We start from the raw sequence: 11,788 nt of genomic DNA on the forward strand, positions 1-11,788 counted from the left end.
GATGTTAGGATAGCTACTCTTCCTGGAATGGCAACTTCTAATAGCAGCATCCAATCGGGAAGCTGGATTCTTGTCATTACCATGACAATTGCCATTCCAGCAAGAGTTGCTATCATATCAACTTTTTATGAAACGGGGCCCTGATGTACAGAGTTGAACAATGCCATTCCAAAGTCCCTCAAATTTGTAAGCAAAGTTTGTAGTCTTAGGGAAGATGAGGGGATGCTGAATGTATGTTGTGTACAGTCAACTTTCATGAAACAAAAGCCAGTGATAGGGCTACTTGTTATGTCTATACATCATAGAATATGCATCATAGAATCAAGCTCCTCAATCAAGGTCAGACCAGCATTCATAAAAGATTGGGTCCTGGTAGTGGAAAGATTTAAGGCCTTTCAAGCCCTTTCCTGTATAGCATACCTCTCCCAGCAAACACATAACGTTTTTAGAACGTTTCTTCAACATATTTTTGTTGTTGTTTTTTTTTTATTTAAGGGAGGTTCGTACGTCTTTATCTAAAATGGACGTTTTTAAAGTGTACATAGGATATAAAACTCAAAGTTTGTACTTATCATTTTCCGCAAAGCGCAGGGGTTTTTTTAACCGTTTTAAAAACATCAGTGGACGTTACAAAACGTGTCTATTATGTCTGCTCTGTCTTCGTCATTTATGAACGTCCACAAAATGTTTTTATTAAGTCTGCTACATCTTCGTCATTTATAAACGTCCACAAAATGTTTTTATTAGGTCTGTTACCTCGACTTCGTCTTGAATGAATGTTTAAAAAGTAATTGTTTTTATTTGGTCCGCTCAGTCTTCATTATTGGTTTCTATATCATGAATATTCAGGCAAATTTTCTGAATACATGTATTTATATAAGTAAAAAGAATCTAAAACTTGAAAACAAGCGGAAGTAAACATTGAAATCTATAAGTGAAATTTATGCTTGTTTTAAAATTGTATAAGTTTACGTTATTGTTCAGTTATTCACAATTTCAAATTGTGTTATGAAGAGGTATTTTCATATTTTAATAGGCCTAATTGAGGTATGTGTGTGATTTGATTTTATTAATGATGTCTTTACGCATTAAAACATTTTTGTCGGTATATAAAATAATGTGATACAAGTGTACAAATACAACAGGATATAGTAGGCATAGATAGGTGCTAGGACACTAGGAACAGGTTAGGATAGGATTATTATACCCCCGCCAAACGAAGTATGAAGGGGGTATATAGGAATCAGCGGACGGTCGGGCGGTCAGGCGGTCGGTCCGTTGCAAATCTTGCGTCGCGAACTACTTCCTCAGTTTTCAACCGATTCCCATAGAACTTGGCACAGATGTGTGCCTTGGGTTGTAGATGTGCAAGACGTATTTTTTGACAGTACCCAAAAGTACGTTGCCATGGTAACGGCATATTATGGGCAAAAATGGGTACAAATCTTGCGTCGCGAACTCCTCCCATAGTTTTTGATCAATTTTTATGAAATAAGGTACAGATGTTCATCTGAATATGTTAATGTGTAAGACACATATTTCCGCAGTGGCAAAAAGTGCGTTGCCATGGTAACGGCATGTTATTGGTAAAATATAGGGCAAAATGCTTCATGGCAAAACTGCTTCATCAGTGTTCTTCCAATTCTCATGGAATTCATATTGAATGTTTGTCTTAGGATATAGGTCAGCATGACACATTTCTTGACAGTGACAAAAAGTATGTTGCCATGGTAACAGCTCACATATTATGAGCCAAAATGATGGAAAATTTTGTGTTGCAAACTACTTCCTCAGTTTTTGCCCAATTTCCATGAAACTTGGTACAGATGTGTGCCTTTGGTTGTAGATGTGCAAGACGCATTTTTCGACAGTACCCGAAAGTACGTTGCCATGGTAACGGCATATTAATGGCAGAAGATCAAGGAAAGATCTTGCGGATTTAACTACTTCCTCAGTTTTTTGACCAAAGCTTATGAAATGTTGTTTTGACCAAAGCTTATGAAATGTTCTTCGGCGGGGGTATAACCAGTCGCTGTAGCGACATTTCTAGTTAAGGATTAGGATTAGGGTACATTAATCCCAGATAACCAAACTTTTTAAATGCCCAATGAATGGTTCCCTAAACATTGTGGAATAGGTCATAAGACATTTTTTTGACATTCTGGAAACGTTTTGTTGAATGTTCCCGACGGTATTCAAAGGTTTTTTGGACCTCTACAGAACGTCCACAGAACAATTTGAATATCTTTAAAAGGTTTTCTATAACGTTCAAAAGGTTTCCAGCATGCACAGGTCCTCATAATTTTGAAAGGTTTTTATTGTTTTTTAATGTTTGAAAAACGTTTTTTAACATCCATTTGAAACGTTCTAAATACGTTGACAACCTACAAAGACGTTCTGAAAACGTTTTGACAAAACGTCCAAATAACGAACTTGGAATGTTTCAAGAACGTTCAGAAATCGTCCAGTTGTTAGTTGGGCTCTTCCATAGCCCAACAGGGTGTGATATTACCACGAGACTTCCTTTGATGTGGCAAAAAAAAAAAAAAAAAAAAAGAAAAAAAAAGGTGCCTAAGCAGCATGGGTCAACATCAGAGCACACTGACACACCAACTATTCTCATCTTGGACCCTGAGCTCCTTAGTATCGAGTCCTTGCACTTGCAACGGGTAGAATAATGTTTACCGTGCTCATGTGAAGCAAGGGTTGATGTGCAGCAAGGTTTCTGGTGCAGCCAGATAAGGGTAGGCATCATTTCATTACGTGGAGCAGATCAGTAGAAAACATCCCATCTGCTCAAGCGAAGCTATTACAGCATTTCAAAGAAGAACGCTTCTACAAAATAGTTTCTACTGAAGTCATGCCACCACGGACTGTGATGTAATCCCTGACTTCAGGGTGTGAGTTGGAGTTGGAGTATAGGATGGCACTGATACATGGCAACCACTATGAGATACGGACACTCTGCGATGCTTCAGTCGCGAATATTCTTTTGCATTAGAGCGGTTTCAATGCATGCATAGGGAGGTGCAAATGCACATACAATGGTGCAGGTGTCACATGCTCCATGATTAGTAGCTTGGTATTGCTGAAATATTCAAGGAGGAGCTGGGGAGTTAAAGGGACTGTACTGTACTGGTTGAGGTGAGATATCAGCTTGTAACGTTTTGAGAGATATTTAGAAACCACTCTTTGAAATGTTCAAGAGCATACAATTCTAAGGGGAATCAAAAGTTTATTTGATGAAGATCAATTTTGAAATGACCGAGATATCTAAAAACAAGATAAAACAAAGAGATCCTAATAAAAGTCGTGGCCTGACAATTCAATCAGGATTGCTTTTTTGGATATCTCGTCCATTTTAAGACAAATTTTCATCAAATAAAATGTTGAATCCTTCTTGAAATTACATGTTCTTTTATGTTTCATAAGAGATTTCTCATTATCTCACAAAAAAAAAAACTTTATAAACCTGAATTCTCACCTCAACCAGTACTGTGCAGCCCCTTTAAGGTTCTACCTAATTAAGTCAGGAGACATCATGACTCCAGCGTCTCGAAGAAAAAAAAAATGGCTCGCTAGCTCTCACAAAGAAGACGATTCTAGGGCGACGTCCGAGACATCTCCAAAGAAGAGGATAATTTGCTTGGAAGTCACGGGGTGTTGGTAGTTTGCAGGCACAAACCCTTGTTGGTCGTAAAGGAGTCTGCGCCAAGACTACTACTTGCACCACTTTGGCACTGTCCCATAGGCCCTGTGTTGAAGCTTCTCCAGGCACAAACCCTTGTTGGTCGTAAAGGAGTCTGCGCCAAGACTACTACTTGCACCACTTTGGCCCTGTCCCATAGGCCCTGTGTTGAAGCTTCTCCCACTTGTTGGGAGAGGCTGCAGTGTAGTGGCGCGTGTATTAGTCTTGGCGCATGCAGACTCCTATACGACCAACAAGGGTTTGTGCCTGCAAACTAGGGTGTTGGCGCGACTTTGGCAGTCGCAGGAACTTATCAGAGACGTTTTCTCGGTTGTGGGGACATCTCCGCGACTTCTCCCTATCGTCGCCATTAGACCGTCATGGATCTCCGCGAGGTTGCGGGGACGTCTCGAACAAATTAATATCATCCTGATTATTACACTGATAGTCAGAAGGAATTGTATATAATACATACATATACATAATACATAATACTATTCTATTGAATTACCTCTCTGAATTATGAAAACCTGTCGTAAAATAGTATCCCTGAACTGCGACAGAAACACTCCTCTCTTTCCTCTTTTTAGTGGCAGCGTCACCGACGCTGTACACCTTGCTGTGTGTCTACAAACGGCAGGTCATATGGAGAGTGCCCCCTACAGCTAAACTATGAATGTATTAGGTAGCAATATGCTTTTATTCCTAATGTAAGTTGTTTAATCATGACTTTATTCAAGTTCAAGGTAGTGCGAGTAGAACATACCAAAAAAAAAACCAAACAAACAGGTCCACTATTTCATTCGAAACGAATGGCAGGTTAAAACACACACATGAGATACAAAATAATTGTTGAAGTTTATATAACCACAACACAATATACATAAATATATATATACGTGTATAATTATATACAGTAGATCATGTCACACACAAACGATCAAATATTAATCAACCAAATATAATAATATTACTGCGTTACAATGGTAACAGTGATATCTTCCGCAGTATTAATACAATAATCCTCGTTAAAAAAAAAAAGAACTAATCATAATGCTAATGATGGTTATCGCATTATTCTAGCTATCTCTTTCGGCTGCCATTAAGCAAATGGCAGCACATTGAATTTCACAAAATATGACCGGGGTGGGGGCTTCCCCTAAGTGTCTGTGAAAATAGATAAAAAAGAAGATGGTATGATTATCATAATTATATCTTATAATTACAGTAAAAGGTGATTATTTGCAGTCTTGGACAAAACCTTATAACTCGCATTTTAATGCTTATAATAATTACTCCTACATAGGGATCATATCATATGAGATAATTGAAATGATGTGGAAAAAAAAACACAAAAAAAAACATTAAACTTGAAAATTTGTCAATTCTGACAAACAAGTTCGGATGAAAGAAACAATACAATACACTCTATTCATGCTACTTTATGCACAAACCAATGGGACAGTTATGCGCCATAAGAATTGCATTTATAAGTTGTGACCAATAATTATGAGATTTTAGTGATACGTGTGAATTGAAAGAAAAATCAACACCTTACTTATCGCAAGTCCTATCCGATACATGTCGTGTATCTTGATGTTCGTCAAAATTTGTTTGTCTATTAAAGTTTACTCTGTGTATCCATCTCAATTACTTGGACATGGGGTCTAGAGGATGGACTTTAGTTACGAAAGAATGACGGAGTTGCGCGGAGTATTTCTGATTCCACAGCGGACCTTGAGTAAACAATGGTTACCACTTAAATAACCATAAAACCACTGATACATCTTTCAATTTCATTTCACAAGCAATTAGGACCTATGCCGTTTACTCCCATAACCACATAACATGATAATCTTAAAGGGACTGTACAGTACTGGTTGAGGTGGAGATTCATGTTTTGAACATTCCTAAGTGAGATAATGAAAGCCTCTTATGAAACATGAAAGAGCATGTAATTTTAGGAAGGATTCAACATTTATTTGATGAAAATTGGTTTTCAAATGGCCGAGATATCCCAAAAAGTGCTAATAATAAAAGGCGACATGCCACAACTTTTATAGGATCTCTTTGTTTCACCTTGTTTTTGGATATCTCAGCCATTTCAAAATCGATTTTCATCGAATAAACTTTTGATACCCCTTCGAAATGCTTGCATGCTCTTTGACATCTCATAGAGTGGTTTCTGAATATCTCGCAAAACGTTAAAAAAGCTAAATCCTCACCTCAACCAGAACTGTACACAACCTTTAACTTATCTCCGTCTTAATACAAACGATCCACCCCACATTGATTCATCTACGCCAAGGCACATACATTCGTGTGAAAATAAGAGCAACAACTATTGAATCATAACATTATCTATTTTCACAGTAAAGATCGACTACATATAGCGAAACATGATATCATCACGCATAGACATTCGATAGGTAGATTCTAGATTATTGTTTAAACAGGTATTGTGCAAAAGATTCACGGAAACATGAAAGTATGTGGGTGAGTGGCTTTGCGCTTGTGAATGTGGCTCAAAACAGTCACAGCATTTATTATAAGAGGTGCTCTGCATGGCTCTGATTTCCGTAATTAGAGGATGGGATTTCGGCCAAAAATAGCACCAGTTATTCTCAAAGACCTGAAAATTACGAATTCAGCAAAATTATGAAAATTATTCACTCCGATATTTGGAAAATAGACTTCAAATATACCCCTCTCCAAAAAGATGTCTTTTACCTCTGTGTAAAATTGCATTATACTTCCGGACACGATTTTCGTAATGGAATAATCGACGTCTTTCGCATCTTGTCCTTGCAGCAGAATCACAATTCATACCCACGACTTACCTTACACATTCTTACCTTGCGGACGATAAAGAAAAAAAAAAACGGCAAATGAGGCTCAAATTTCGCATTTTACGTAAAATGTCTAACATGAATATTTCGAACAGTTCACGGGATAAGATCTTGAGATAAATCAACATCTTTGAAGTGAAATATGAATTTCTTAGCGTTTTTACATTTTGTGTCGCATTTTCCCCCTTTTTTTTTTGGCGATTTCGGTCCATACAACGCTCTGTGAGGCTAGAAGTCCCGTGCGTATTGAATGTCATTAGTACGCAGAAATGTGCGTGTCCGGTGGGATCTTTGCCAGAATTTTCATGCTGTCCGGTAACACCATACTTGCATTTATTTTATACATCTCCCAGGACTCAATCTTAGAACAAGTCCGACTGAAGACAAACGCTCAAAGATTTGCAGCTCATATTGTTAATAGTTATAATGATTGATACTACCTAGTTTGTTTCACTTTTCCATCTGTACCACAAGACGATACGGATGGTTAACCCATTTTCAACTGCATCGAGCCACCTTCCTACATCGTACATGTCCCCTAGTCAACATTTGCTTATGAAATGCATGACAGGACTCGACTCTAACTTTTCTTCTTTTCTTTTTTTCACTAGGAGATCTAGAATCTAGTGGAAATTCGGGCCACTGAAATAACTAAATTTAAATGTTAATGTTGGTGGCCCGAAAAAGAAGTGTATAGCGGCGCTAAATAGAAAGAAATAGTAAACTATTTTGACTCTCGGTGGAACGATCGGGCACTAAAAGATGTGCTTTTTGAAAGTTTGGTGGCCATACATTTTTTTTTTTTTTCAGCGGACCCGAGCCACATATCGAGTGCTGCTTATCAAGATGGCTCCTGTTGCATTCTGATTACCCTCTTTATAGTTGTAACTTTGAATTTCCTCTCTTTAATCAGTGTACATCTTAATGACAGTTGTTTTATGTGTTTACTTTATTTGTCTTCTTTTGTCTATGCTTCAAATGTGTGTAGAAATGTTGCATGCATGTTTGGTTACGTCTACACTGACTATACCATGTCTACAGACTACACTTTTTGCCAATTTTTGCTGCATTGTATGCAGAAATAAAACTTAAATAAATTACTGTTAAATGCTGCTACCACTAATTATGAAAAAAGATAATATAGAGTGGTGAACACCCCCTCCCCCATCATTTAATTCCTTTTACTACGTGCAGACTAAATTTTAATTAGATCTGGGCTTATTCTGGCTACGTTTGTACGGTAATATACACTTTACACATCCCATAGGGTTTGATAATACCACATATTACGGTATGTGGGACTCTTCTAGCCGAGCCTATTATATTCATCACACAAATTAAACTTACACAGTACCTGTTTCTGTATCAAGTCAAGTTCACTCTAAAAACACAAATGTTGAATTAGCATTTAAAAGGGCCGAGGAGTGACAACATTTTCAAAGTGTTGGTTTTCCTGCTAGACGCAACATTTAAAATGTTATCTTAAAAGTTGGATGCAACACTTCAAAAATGCTGTCACTCCTCGGCCCTTTTAAATGTTCATTCAACATTTGCGTTTTTAGAGTGTTGAGAGCTAGTGGCAATTCTAAATTCACATAATTTACTGTTTCCAATAAATATTCTGATCAATTAAGCATGTTTTAAAGTTAGTCCCGTTTGTAGTTCCCGGGTTCCCCATGTGGTGACCAAAGAGTATTAGAAGACCTCGACGTAGAGGGCGGAGTATAACAAAGAGCATAATTACGGGACTTCTAGCCAATCAGCGACCGGGGGCGGGCCTATATACTGCAGTACATTGTCATTAAACAAGATAACAATACGGAAACTGCGAAAAATGGAGGGACCCACTAAAAAAGACAAAGCTTGTAGAATGTGGGCCCCTCCGGTAAAGAATGTCAATGGAAAAAAAAAAAATATTGCACAACGGGGGAGTGGGGGGGGGGGGGGTCTGGGGAAAAAGGGGGGTCTTGAAGCCCACTAAGAAGACAGAGTGACAAATAGATATACGTATACACAGGAGTGATCCACAGCATTGTATAGCGCCATCATAATTATATCTGTTATAGAAACATTCAAAGGCGCAGACTCCTCCAAGAGAGTTAGCAATTGATTGCCTGGTGAAAAATTTTTGAGTTTTGAGTGAGGCTTTGAAGTGATCCAGTTTGTCAATTTTACAGAGAAAAGAAGGAAGGGAGTTCCATAGAAGAGGAGCAATAGACGAAAATGCACCGTCTCCGTATCACGTGAGATGTGTAAGGTCCGAAAAATGGAAGGACCCACTAAAAAGACAAAGCTTGTAGAATGTGCCCCCCCCCCAAAAAATCCGGTAAAGAATGTCTATATATATATACATACATATATATATACATGTATATATACACACACACTTATATAACCATAAAACCACTGATACATCTTTCAATTTCATTTCACAAGCAATTAGGGCCTATGCCGTTTACTCCCATAACCACATAACATGATAATCTTAACTTATCTCCGTCTTTATACAAACGATCCACCCCACATTGATTCATCTACTTGTATGCCAAGGCACATACATTCGTGTGAAAATAAGAGCCAACAACTATTGAAATGTAATCAGAACATTTATTTTCACAGTAAAGATCAGCTACATATAGCAAAACATGATATCATCACGCATAGACATTCGATAGGTAGATTCTAGATTATTGTTCAAACAGGTATTGTGCAAAAGATTCGCGGAAAACATGAAAGTATGTGGGTGAGTGGCTTTGCGCTTGTGAATGTGGCTCAAAACAGTCACAGCATTTATAAGAGGTGCTCTTTCTTGAAGAAACGAAAACTGAAACAATAAACATGATCTTCATTTATTCAATACCAGTTTCTGTGTTGAGAAACACATCTCAATCAAAAAAATGTATATTGATGTTGTACATTATGTAGGAGAGTGGGTCGTATCACCGGACGTTTTTTTTTTTTTTTTTTCCATGGCTCTAAATTCCGTAATTAGAGGATGGGATTTCGGCCAAAAATAGCACCAGTTATTCTCAAAGACCTGAAAATTACGAATTCAGCAAAATTATGAAAATTATTCAATCCAATTTTTGGAAAATAGACTTCAAAATATACCCCTCTCCAAAAAGTTGTCTTTTACCTCTGTGTAAAATTGCATTATACTTCCGGACACGATTTTCGTAATGGAATAATCGACGTCTTTCGCATCTTGTCCTTGCACCAGAATCACAATTCATACCCACGACTTACCTTACACATTCTTACCTAGCGGACGATAAAGAAAAAAAAACAAACAAACAAACGGCAAATGAGGCTCAAATTTCGCATTTTACGTAAAATGTCTAACATGAATATTTCGAACAGTTCACGGGATAAGATCTTGAGATAAATCAACATCTTTGAAGTGAAATATGAATTTCTTAGCGTTTTTACATTTTGTGTCGCATTTTCCCCCTTTTTTTTTTGGCGATTTCGGTCCATACAACGCTCTGTGAGGCTAGAAGTCCCGTGCGTATTGAATGTCATTAGTACGCAGAAATGTGCGTGTCCGGTGGGATCTTTGCCAGAATTTTCATGCTGTCCGGTAACACCATACTTGCATTTATTTTATACATCTCCCAGGACTCAATCTTAGAACAAGTCCGACTGAAGACAAACGCTCAAAGATTTGCAGCTCATATTGTTAATAGTTATAATGATTGATACTACCTAGTTTGTTTCACTTTTCCATCTGTACCACAAGACGATACGGATGGTTAACCCATTTTCAACTGCATCGAGCCACCTTCCTACATCGTACATGTCCCCTAGTCACCATTTGCTTATGAAATGCATGACAGGACTCGACTCTAACTTTTCTTCTTTTCTTTTTTTCACTAGGAGATCTAGAATCTAGTGAAAGTTCGGGCCACTGAAATAACTAAATTTAAATGTTAATGTTGGCGGCCCGAAAGAGAAGACATAGCGGCGCTAAATAGAAAGAAATGGTAAGCTATTTTGACTCTCCATGGAACAATCGGGCACCAAAAGATGTGCTTTTTGAAAGTTTGGTGGCCATACATCTTTTTTTTTTTTTCAGCGGACCCGAGCCACATATCGAGTGCTGCTTATCAAGATGGCCCCTGTTGCATTCTGATTACCCTCTTTATAGTTGTAACTTTGTGTTTCCTCTCTTTAATCAGTGTATATCTTAAATGACAGTTGTTTATGTGTTTACTTTATTTGTTTTCTTTTGTCTATGCTTCAAATATGTGTCTAGAAATGTTGCATGCATGTTTGGTTACGTCTACACTAACTATACCGTGTCTACAGACTACTTTGCCAATTTTTGCTGCATTGCAATGCAGAAGTAAAACTGAAATAAATTACTGTTAAATGCTGCTACCACTAATCATGAAAAAAAGATAACATAGAGTGGTGAACACCCCTCCGCCATCATTTAATTCCTTTTACTACGTGCAGACTAAATTTTAATCAGATCTGGGCTTATTCTGGCTACGTTTGTACGGTAATACTACACTTTACACATCCCATAGGGTTTGATAACACCACATATTACGGTATGTGGGACTCTTCTAGCCGAGCCTATTATATTCATCACACAAATTAAACTTACACAGTACCTGTTTCTGTATCAAGTCAAGTTGAGAACTAGTGGCAATTCTAAATTCACATAATTTACTGTTTCCAATAAATATTCTGATCAATTAAGCACGTTTTAAAGTTAGTCCCGTTTGTAGTTCCCGGGTTCCCCATGTGGTGACCAAAGAGTATTAGAAGACCTCGACGTAGAGGGCGGAGTATAACAAAGAGCATAATTACGGGACTTCTAGCCAATCAGCGACCGGGGGCGGGCCTATATACTGCAGTACATTGTCATTAAACAAGATAACAATACGGAAACTGCGAAAAATGGAGGGACCCACTCAAGACAAAGCTTGTAGAATGTGGGCCCCTCCGGTAAAGAATGTCAATGTAAAAAAAAAAAAAAAAGTTATTGCACAACGGGGGAGTGGGGGGGGGGGGGGGGGTCTGGGGAGAAAGGGGGGTCTTGAAGCCCACTAAGAAGACAGAGTGACAAATAGATACACGTATACACAGGAGTGATCCACAGCATTGTATAGCGCCATCATAATTATATCTGTTATAGAAACATTCAAAGGTGCAGACTCTTCCAAGAGAGTTAGCAATTGATTGCCTGGTGAAAAATTTTTGAGTTTTGAGTGAGGCTTTGAAGTGATCCAGTTGTCAATTT

This window comes from Diadema setosum, chromosome 13 (assembly GCF_964275005.1).
Source record: "Diadema setosum chromosome 13, eeDiaSeto1, whole genome shotgun sequence".
NCBI lineage: Eukaryota > Metazoa > Echinodermata > Echinoidea > Diadematoida > Diadematidae > Diadema > Diadema setosum.